The sequence below is a fragment of the Hordeum vulgare genome, chromosome 5H (assembly GCF_904849725.1).
Source record: "Hordeum vulgare subsp. vulgare chromosome 5H, MorexV3_pseudomolecules_assembly, whole genome shotgun sequence".
Lineage (NCBI taxonomy): Eukaryota > Viridiplantae > Streptophyta > Magnoliopsida > Poales > Poaceae > Hordeum > Hordeum vulgare.
This window is the reverse complement of record NC_058522.1, coordinates 444,872,108-444,882,731: the sequence shown is the minus strand read 5'-3', so window position 1 is coordinate 444,882,731 and position 10,624 is coordinate 444,872,108.

The window sequence follows — 10,624 nt, the reverse complement described above, 5'->3', positions numbered from 1 at the left end:
AATCCACGGGTACATAGTTCTTATTTGCAACAATAAGAACATCATCGATGCTTCCCATGGGTTTCTTGACAGAAGAATCCGCAAGATGGAAATTAAGAGAACACTCTTCAATCTCATGAAAACGAAGAATATCACATAAAGACTTTGGAATCGCGGAAACAGTAGCACCCAAATCACACAAAGCATTGCACTCATAGTTTTTGATCTTGATTTTGATAGTAGGTTCCCACTCATCATGAAGTTTTCTAGGTATCGAGACTTCTAGTTTGAGCTTCTCTTCAAGAGATTTCATCATAGCATCTACGATATGCGTGGTAAAGCCTTTGCTTTGGCTATAAGCATGTGGAGAGTTTGCAATGGATTGCATCAAAGAAATGCATCCAAACAAGGAGCAATTATCATAATTGAATTCCTTGAAATCCAAAGTGGGAGTTTCATTACTACCCAAAATTTTGACTTCTTCTACTCCACTCTCCACACCTTTATCATCCAGATAGGTGGACTCCGAATCATTGGGGAGTTTTTCAACCAAAGTGGATTCATATCCAGCCCCTCCATAAGTAGGTTTGACAGGCGAAAACAAAGATTCAAGAGGAGACACACCAAGGACTTTAAGATCTTCGTGATTTGCAACACCAGAACACACCCTTTTAAACCATTCATGTCTAGCGCGAATTTGGGCGGTTCTTTCTTTGCTCTCATTCATGGAGATACGCATAGCTTTCAAAGTTTCATCCAAGTTGATCTTGGGAGGAGCGCATCTAACTTTCAAAGCATCAATATCACAAGACATCCTATCAACGCTTTTAGCCAAATTGTCTATTTTGAGTAGTTTTTCCTCTATGGACGCATTGAAAATCTTTTGAGACTTGATGAACTCTTTGATATTACTCTCTAAATCAGAGGGTAATTTGTTGTGATTTCCATAAGTGTTGTTGTAGGAATTGCCATAATTGTTAGAGGAGTTACTAGGAAAAGGCCTAGGAACTTAGTTTCCTCTAAAAGCATTGTTGTTGCCAAAATTGTTCCTACCAACAAAATTCACGTCCAAACTAGCATTGCTACTCTCAATCAAAGAAGATAGTAGCATGTCATTAGGATCTACGGTAGAGTTTCTACAAGCAACCAAATTCATCAACTCGTCCATCTTAGCACTAAGCGAGTTAATCTCTTCTATAGCGCGCACCTTTTTGCTAGCATGCGACCTTTCAGTGTGCCACTGAGAGTAGTTGGTCATGATATTGTCTAGGAGTTTTGTAGCGTCTCCTAACGTGATTTCCATGAACGTTCCACCAGAGGCGGAGTCCAAGATATTGCGAGAAGGGAAATTGAAGCCAACGTAAAAGATTTGTATAATCATCCACAAACTCAAGCCATGAGCGGGACAATTTCAAATCATAAGCTTCATCCTCTCCCAAGATTGTGCAACGTGTTCATGAGCAAGTTGCTTGAAATTCATGATATCGTTACGTAAGGAGATGATCTTAGCCGGCGGAAAATACTTGGATATGTAAGCATCTTTGCACCTATCCCAAGAATTGATACTATTTTTAGGCAAAAAAGAAAACCAAGTTTTTGCGCGATCTCGCAACGAGAAATGAAAAGGTTTCAACTTAATCACATCATTATCCACATCTCTTTTCTTTTGCATATTGCAAATCTCAATGAAGGTATTGAGATGGGATGCGACATCTTCACTAGGAAGGCCAGAAAATTGCTCTTTCATAACAAGATTCAACAAAGCTGCGTTGATTTCATACGATTCCGCACAAGTGGCGGGAGCAATCGGAGTACTAATAAAATCATTATTATTAGTGCTCAAGAAGTCGCAAAGTTTGGTGTTTTCAGACATGATGTCTTCAACAAACAGACAAGCACACAAGCAGGCAAGAAACCAGCAAAGGAAAATGGCAAGAGCACAAGAAAACGACGAAGGAAAAAGGCGAATGAAAACAGCAAATGTGAAGTGGGGGAAAGGAAAACGAGAGGCAACTGGCAACAAAAGTAAATGCAAGAGAAGAGTTTGTGAGACCTACTTGGATAGATCTTGATTTCTCTTCCCCGGCAATGGCGCCAGAAATACTTCTGCTACTGCAACAAACGACCTTCCAACGGCGTCAGAAATAGAAGTGTTGTCAGGAATTTATCTTGACGTGCTCCTCCTCGGCAACGGCACCAGGAATCCTTCAGCTGCGGCTACACCTTAAGGGACTTCCTAGGTAAGTACGCAAAGGATTTCCCCCATGGCCTTGGAGCCTTGTGTTGGTGTTCCCTCGAAGCGGAAAGGGCGATGTAGCGTAGCGGTGGTAAGTACTTCCCTCAGTTTGAGAACCAAGGTATTAATCCAGTGGAGGAGTATCTCAAGATCCTGCACAAACACAAAAACTTGCTCCCAACGCTATGAAGGGGTTGTCAATCCCTTATAGATTGTTTGCCAAGTGAGAACTGAAAGCAACAAAGTAACAAATAAAAGTAAAAGCGGAGGTGTAACCGATGGATGTGAATAGACCCGGGGGCCGTAGTGTTTACTAGTGGCTTCTCTCATGGAAGCAAGTAGATGGTGGGTGAAAAAATTACTGTCGAGCAATTGATAGAACCACGCAAAGTCGTGACGATATCTATGACATGATTGTTTCTATAGGCATCACGTCCGAAACAAGTAGACCGATACTGTCTGCATCTACTACTATTACTCCACACATCAACCGCTATCCAGCATGCATCTAGTGTATTACGTCCATAAGAACAGGGTAACGCCTTAAGCAAGATGACATGATGTAGAGAGATAATCTCAAACCAATGATAAAAACCCCATCTTTTTACCCTTGATCGCAACTACTTGATGTGTGCCTTGCTGCCCTTACTGTTACTGGGAAAGGTCACCACATGGCATAACCCAAAACCAAGCACTTCTTCCATTGCAAGAATCATGATCTAGTTGGCCAAGCAAAAGCCAAGACTCAGAGAGTCTTACAAGGATATCAAATCATGCATCTAAGAAATCAGCAAAGACTCAAATATATATCATAGATAATCTGATCACAAATCCACAATTCATCGGATCTCGACAAACACACCGCCAAAGAAGATTACATTGGATAGATCTCCATGAAGATCATGGAGAACTTTGTATTGAAGATCCAAGAGAGAGAAGAAACCATCTAGCTACTAACTACGGACCCGTAGGTCCGAAGTGAACTACTCATGAGTCATTGGAGGGGCGATGATGATGATGAAGAAGCCCTCCAACTCCAAAGTCCCGTCCGGTAGGGTGCCGGGAAGGGTCTCCAGATGAGATCTCGTGGAAACGAAAGCTTGCGGCGGCGGAAAAGTATTTTCTAGGCTCCCCCGATTTTTTGCGAAATATTTGGGAATTTATAGGCCAAAGACCTAGGTCAGGGGCGGCCAGGGAGGCCACAAGCATGCCCACCGCCGCCTCCCCCCTGGTGGCGGAGTGGGGGCTTGTGGGCTCCCTGGAGCCCACCTGGGTTGGCCCAAAAGCCCCCTGGTCTTCTTCCGTTCGGGAAAAGTCATTTCGGGGTTTTTCTTCCGTTTGGACTCCGTTCCAAAATCAGATCTGAAAAGAGTCAAAAACACGGAAAAAACAGGAACTGGCACTTGGCACTGAATTAGTAAGTTAGTCCCAAAAAAGATATAAAAGGTACATAAAACAACCAAAGAAGACAATATAACAGCGTGAAACCATCTAAAATTATAGATACGTTTGACACGTATCATGCGTCAACAGGGAAGGAGAAGTAGTGCGTAAGGAAAGCATATGGCAAAAGGCAAGCAATGATGCTTCCGCCCAGTGCGAGCGGCAGTTTTAAGGAAGATATTTAGTTCTCGAGGCGTCATGGGAGATTTGGGTACGTCTCGTCCCGTCGCGACTGACATGTGTCACCTCCTGGTCGACAGTTCGTAGGACCCGTGGCACTTCGCCCCACGCCATTTCATGCCCCACTTGCGGAATGTGCGCGCCATGGGCTCGGGGCTACTGTCCATCAAGTGGAACCAGGGTACCACGACCCATCTACTGCCGACCCAGTAGTCCATGCGCAGAAGGCCCAATGCGCCATCTAGCCACTGGAGGAACTTGGAAGCACCTGTGAGGCTCCGGCCTCACGAGGATGGACCTCCCACTAAGAGGGACCCACTGGACGCCCGTCCATCATCAGCAAGAGGTCTCGCAAGGTCTCCCCTGCGAGGCTTCTCCCCACAAGGCTCTCTTCTTAGAGGGGCCGTTCAATATTGGCCACACAACGGTCAGCACTCTACGTGGATGTTGCACAACTCCAACAGAGGAGGCAAGCATGGTGCTAGCGCATGCCACAAAAGAATCATTCCCCTTTAGCGATTAAAGGATGGCAAGGAGCTTTCTCCTTAGAAGGTGATTTCTATGGCTTACCCAAATTTTGCAAGGAGACAAATGTGGCGTTGGTCGCTAGGACGGACGTCACTCGCGATCCCATGAGCGCGTCATGGACGACGCCTTTGGCAGTACGAAGACCACCTTTGTGAGGAAAGCTTGCAGGCTTGTCCCCTTTTGAATTTCTGCCCCATGGTGTCTCTTTTCCCAACGATATTTTGGTAAGAGAGGCCCATGGAAAGGATAAGAGGGGTAGGCGGCTACTGTAGAGAGAGGGAAGAATGATTAAGCCCCCATTCTCCCTTGAGAGAGCTCTTGTTCTTCCTTGTAGCTTGTAACACTTGTGCAATGCAATAGAGAGGAAAATGCAAAGCACGAGTAGGATTTTACACCGCAAGGTGGCTTGAATGTGGGTAAACTCCATTGTACCCTTGGTACTCGAGGTGTGTGTCTTGGTCATAGTCGAGGCAAGGTTGTAGACACGTCCAGCTCTCCTGAGTTTGATCTGGGTTCTTCAGAGGTTTTCCCGTAGGCACAAAACCAATTTCCCACATTTACTATTCTCCCTACCTCGCAAGAGAGGGTTTTAAGGAATCAGGTACCCTATGGGATTCTTGGGTTGCGTCGTACATGAAGTGAAGCAATGAGTATAAATATCGTGCAGAACTTGGTCGCTTATATGGAGAACCTAATTTAGCTGCATTGTACAAAATTGTAAGTTGAGCTTAAAATTTACAATGTCTTATTCACCGCACTCTAGCTAGACGTTCTTATCCTTTCAAACTTAGTCTGCATATAGGGTTGAGTGTTGAAAGTGTGCCCTTTGAAAGGGCAGTAGTTTCGATGGCCGAGGAACCCTCGAGAAAATGAGGGAGTTCTAGCGCCATCTCGGTGGGAATGCCACTCGGGGAGGTGTCATCCGTCACGACTAGCCCTCCCAGCTTTGATTTGTAAGGTAATGTAGGAGAAAACAAAAAATATGTTCTATGCACATGCCCAGGATCACTATGAAGATGCATACAAGGTTTGATGTGATCATTACCGACTTGTAGCATAGCGGAATGAGTGTCAGTGGAGATAGTTAGTTCAGATCACCGCAGCTAGGAATTTACAACCTCCCAACCACGAGGATGTACTCCCTTAGACAGTCCCTCAGACGGTCCCTCAAATAGACCTTTGAGAGGCTCTAAGACCGAACCTCGACATCCCCTCCGACAGTCCCTCGGTCATCCCTTCTAGATAATCTCACACAAAACCTTAGACAGTTCCTAAGACAGCCCTTCGGGAGGCTCTCGAACAGAAAGTCAACTATCTCTCACACATAACCTCTGTGTATCCATCAAAGTTAGATCAAAACTACGAACTCTCTACCGGCTTCCACAGATCCAGTGTTAGCTATTTGGCAGGGCCCCGTCGTCCATACCTAGGCCCCACCAAAGACTAGACAACCTTTAGGCTACAAAACTATTTCATGGAGAGGGAGATAGAAAGCGAGATCATTGCATGTTATTTGTATATAAGATTTTTCGTGTCAAATGGAGATCTCTCTCCAAGTCTATTTATAAAGTGAGGCAAGGGGTACAGGCCACTTCAAATACAAAAATTACCATGATATATGTCCTTCATATGCGTGAAAAGGGGAGACACCTTTGTGTGCCGCCCACCCACGGAAGGGGGTCCCACCATGGAGGAGCTCCATCTTGGCTGGCCACCTTTGTGTGCTCCCCACCCTCCGAAGGGGGTGCCACCAGCCCATGTCATCCCTTGACTTTACTTTTGGGACAAAGCCCCAAAATATGACTTTCAAACACTATTCACACCATTTTTATGACCATTTTTCATGAAATATTTTCAGCATCTGTTTAATCCAAAAAATTCCTAAAGGTTCACAGCATCCCCAGCACCCCCTAATATAATTTTGGACATGTTAGGAATATTTCCGGTATGAAGTTTGTCTCTGAAATTTTTTGATTTTCTTTTTAAAATTCTACTTTCGTCTCTGAAACTTTTGGAAAACAATGTATTGGACTCCGTGTCTATTACTTAACAAATGGATGCCCCTTAAGTGTGTGACTCTGTAGGTTCGGTGAAGTATAGACATGAATGGAACTCTTTTCGATTAATCATCAATAGTAAAACCATGGACATCCATATAGATCCATGTACCCACATGAATGAATATTCGAGCGAACGTGTAATTACCGAATGATGCTCATGTTGCAACGTGTAAAATATTCGAGCGGTATGTTCAAATATCCGAGGTGAGATTTAGTGACAACTTCGTCTAATGGTCTGCAACATGGGGAATGTTGCCGTGGCGACATAATGGCACAACGATGTACACAAAAAATTTCTGTAATATAATCTTTGTCACAAAAAAAACTGCAACATAATTTTCATTGCAAGCAATACTACAACACAACCTCTCTTACAAATATCTTTTGCAACATTATCTCCTTCAAAAAAATATGCAACAGAACTTGTATTGCAGAAGTGACAAAAATGAAGAACAACGGTTTGATGCTAGCCATACAGATTCGACGAATGTTCAGGGGGCGAATATTTTAAGCAGATGTGCCAACCAACGCGTGGCACGTCCCTTGGGGGATGGTGCTTGATTTATTATTTTATTTTTAACGTTCCAACATCAAATTCGTGGGAGGAGGGAAAGCGGTGGTGTACATCCAGACATGCCGACAAAGCATAGGTGGAAGGGGAAAATGATATTGCATCTGGAAGGGACATGGTAAGAGCATCTACAACCGGACTTGGCAAATTCGACCCCTCAAACGCCCGTGGACGCAACCGGGCCCGTCTATGGACACTGACCTATCATGCTTAAAATAATGCATTCTACAACCAGACACCTCAAATTAGAAACCTCAAATCCATATTGTTACTTGTAACATAAAACAAATACAAGTGGAGCTCGTCCAGCTCCACCATGCCCATACTGAGAGTATGCAAGTATAAAAATAGTAGATAAATCATTACTACTATAGCAATTATAAAACAATTCATGCAATCATACTGAGAGTATGCAAGTAACATATGAAGTAGTGAGTAGGAACGGAACATATGTAGAACAAAAAATAAAACAAGAAGTTTCGGTAGGAACTCAAACAAGAAGAACACGATCACGCACTAAGTTGTAGCAGCATTAGCACTGGGATTGACGCTGACGTCGTCATCGGCCATGTTGTCGAAGAGGTTGTTGACGTCGGGGAACAAGTCGTCATCTCAGAAGTGGTCATCGGCGTCCGTGGTGACCATGATGAAGAAGCGAGCTGTCACACAGAGCACTCCCCAAAAAACTTATCACCCTTCTCCCGTACAGGACTCAAAGCGGTGGGGTTTCGAAGGCCTATTGTCCTGACCTGCGGTCCACACTGCAAACCGGGATGGGGAAGAACCTAGCATCACCTCAAAGGTTGGAACTTGATAGCGAGAGGAAGATGATGTTCTGATGTGTATCTGTGGAGAGGAGCGACCTATCTTTTATAGGCATAGGAGAAGTAGGCGAATAGGAAGCAACGGGGGGCGAAGCAAAAGAGGGAGACAAAACGAACAGGTAGCAGTCGAAGGGTGCAACGTTCGTATTTAATCTCCACTACAACAAAACTTTTTAGCTCTCGAGCGACCTTTCGTATACCAGTCGTGCGTGGCAAAAAATTAGTCATCGGATCGGCTCATTCCTGCAACCCGCGGCATGTCGTGATGACGCGTGGCGTGGTATGGCGTGGCGAGGCAGGCGGCGAAGGAGGAGTGGGCGTGTATGTCTCTCTTGTTCTCATGATCATACATGTGGGGAAACATCCACCCTTATAAGGAGGTCTAACTCCTACCAGACTAGCAATGTGGGACTAAACATTAGTTCCTCCTCTTGCTTTGCACTAATGGGCTAAGTGGGCCTCTAGGATTTATTCGGAATTCAGAAAATGGTTATTGGGCTGGCCATATAGATAAATTTCAGCAATCCCCCACCAGATCCCACAGGATCACAAAATTTTCCTTTGGTTCCAAAACTCTGTTTATATACCGGTACTGTAGTGGAGACTGTTAAGTTGAACTTCCACCTAGAACTCTATGCTACACTAGTAAGCAACTTCAAAAGTAGACTATGCCATGAACTGCAAGTTTTCTGCGAATCTAGCTTCACATGGAGCCTTGACCTATACTAGGCTACCGTGGTACTTTCCTGCAGGTGGAGCTTATGCGCCATACTCCGAGGCCTTTTATGAGTTTACTAGAGAGCACCCTACTCTCATAGATTGCGATATTAACAACCAGACTCATATAGGTGTGTTCTTCAAAAGATGTTCTGCAAGACAACATATGTGCTTCAATAAGCCACTTAGTACATATTAAGATATATATCAACCTGCCATGCAGATTAGGGAAGTATTTTATCTTCATGGAGTGGTATTGTCAATGGTAAGGATACTCTCTCTCATTTGACCAACAACTTGTCTTCCATATCAGATTCACGGGATCTCCGATCACGTAGAATAGGTTACCACTCTAAATAACTCATATTGTGGGTCCCATACTCATCTCCTTCGATGCATTATCTATAACATTACGTGATAGACCCACAGTGAAAGGATCTACCAGATTTTTAGATGTTTGGATATAATCCAATGCAATAACTCCGGAATTTCTCATTTTCCTAACTGATTTTAACCTTTTCTGAACATGTATTGAAGACTTCATGTTATTTTTTGAACTACTCAATTTTGCGATCACAGTTTGATTATCCAGTTCATAAGAACACCCGGTACATGTTTCTCAACAACCATAAGTCATTCAAGAGCCAATGAAGCCAATCTACTTCGACCGTAGTTGTATCTAGTGTTGTGAGTTCTGCTTCCATTCTTGACCTTGTTAAGATGGTTTCCTTGCAAGACCTCCAAGAAATAGTGCCACCACCATGAGTGAATACGTATCCGCTCGTGGACTTTATCTCATCAGCATCAGAGATCCTGTTTGACTCACTATACCCTTCAAGTACCTTTGGTTACCAAGTGTAATGAATTCCTTAACTCGTAGAGCCCTTCAAATAGCTCATGACCCTTTCTATAGCTTTCCAATGATCATCTCCTGGTTTTGAGACAAACTAGCTCAGATTGCTAACAGCAAAAGAGATGTCAGGTCTCATAGTGTTGGTTAAATACATAAGCGAGCCAATTATTTGAGTGTATTTCAATTGATATCTAGGAATTCTTCGATTCTTTCGAAGCAACATGCTAGCAGCATAAGGTGTTCGAGAGGTCTTGCAGTCACTATAACTAATGCGACTCAAGATCTTTTCCATATATTGAGATTGAAGCAATGCAATCCCATCATCATCACTTCTCAATAGCTTGATATTCAGAATAACATTAGCTAGTCCTAAATCCTTCATCTCGAAACAACTAGATAGGAAATCCTTGACCTCCCTAATAACATACATATTTGTTCTGAAATCAATATATCATCAACATACAAGCAAAGAATAACTCCCTCGCCCCCACCATGGTGATAGTACAAGCATTTGTGAGCTTCGTTTACACCAAAGCCTGCAGTTGTTAAAGTTCTTTAAAACTTCTCATGCCACGGCTTAGGTGCTTGCTTAAGTCCATACAAAGACTTCAACAATTTTCCCATTTTTCCTTCCTTGTTGTCCACTATAAACCCATCTGGTTGTTCCATATAAATTTCCTCGTCCAACTCTCCAGTTAGGAAAGCAGTCTTAACATACATTTGATGAACGAGTAGACCATGTGAGGCAGCTAGTGAAAGTAGTACTCGAATAGTGGTCAATCAAGCCACAGGTGAGTAAGTATCAAATAAGTCTTCACCTTCCTTTTGGGTATAACCCTTGGCCATAAGGTGTGCCTCGTATTTCTCAAATGCACCATGAGGCCTAAGCTTCTTCTTGAATACCCATTTGCACCCAATAGGTTGGTCCCCATAAGGACGATCAGTTATCTCCCAAGTTTTATTTGCCAGGATGGAATCCATCTCACTACGGACTGCTTCCTTTAGTAGTTAGCATCTTCACATGCATAAGCCCGTGAAATAGAACTAGGAGTGTCATCTATGAGATATACAAGAAAATCATCACCAGGTGACTTTGCAATCCTCTGTCTCTTGCTCTTTTTAGGAGTTTCATTATTGTTCTCCACGGGATCTTCAAGATGTTGCGTTGCAATGGTAGGTTAAGAAATTGCACCTACATCTTGACTCGATGAACTAGGCATCTCCTGATTTGAT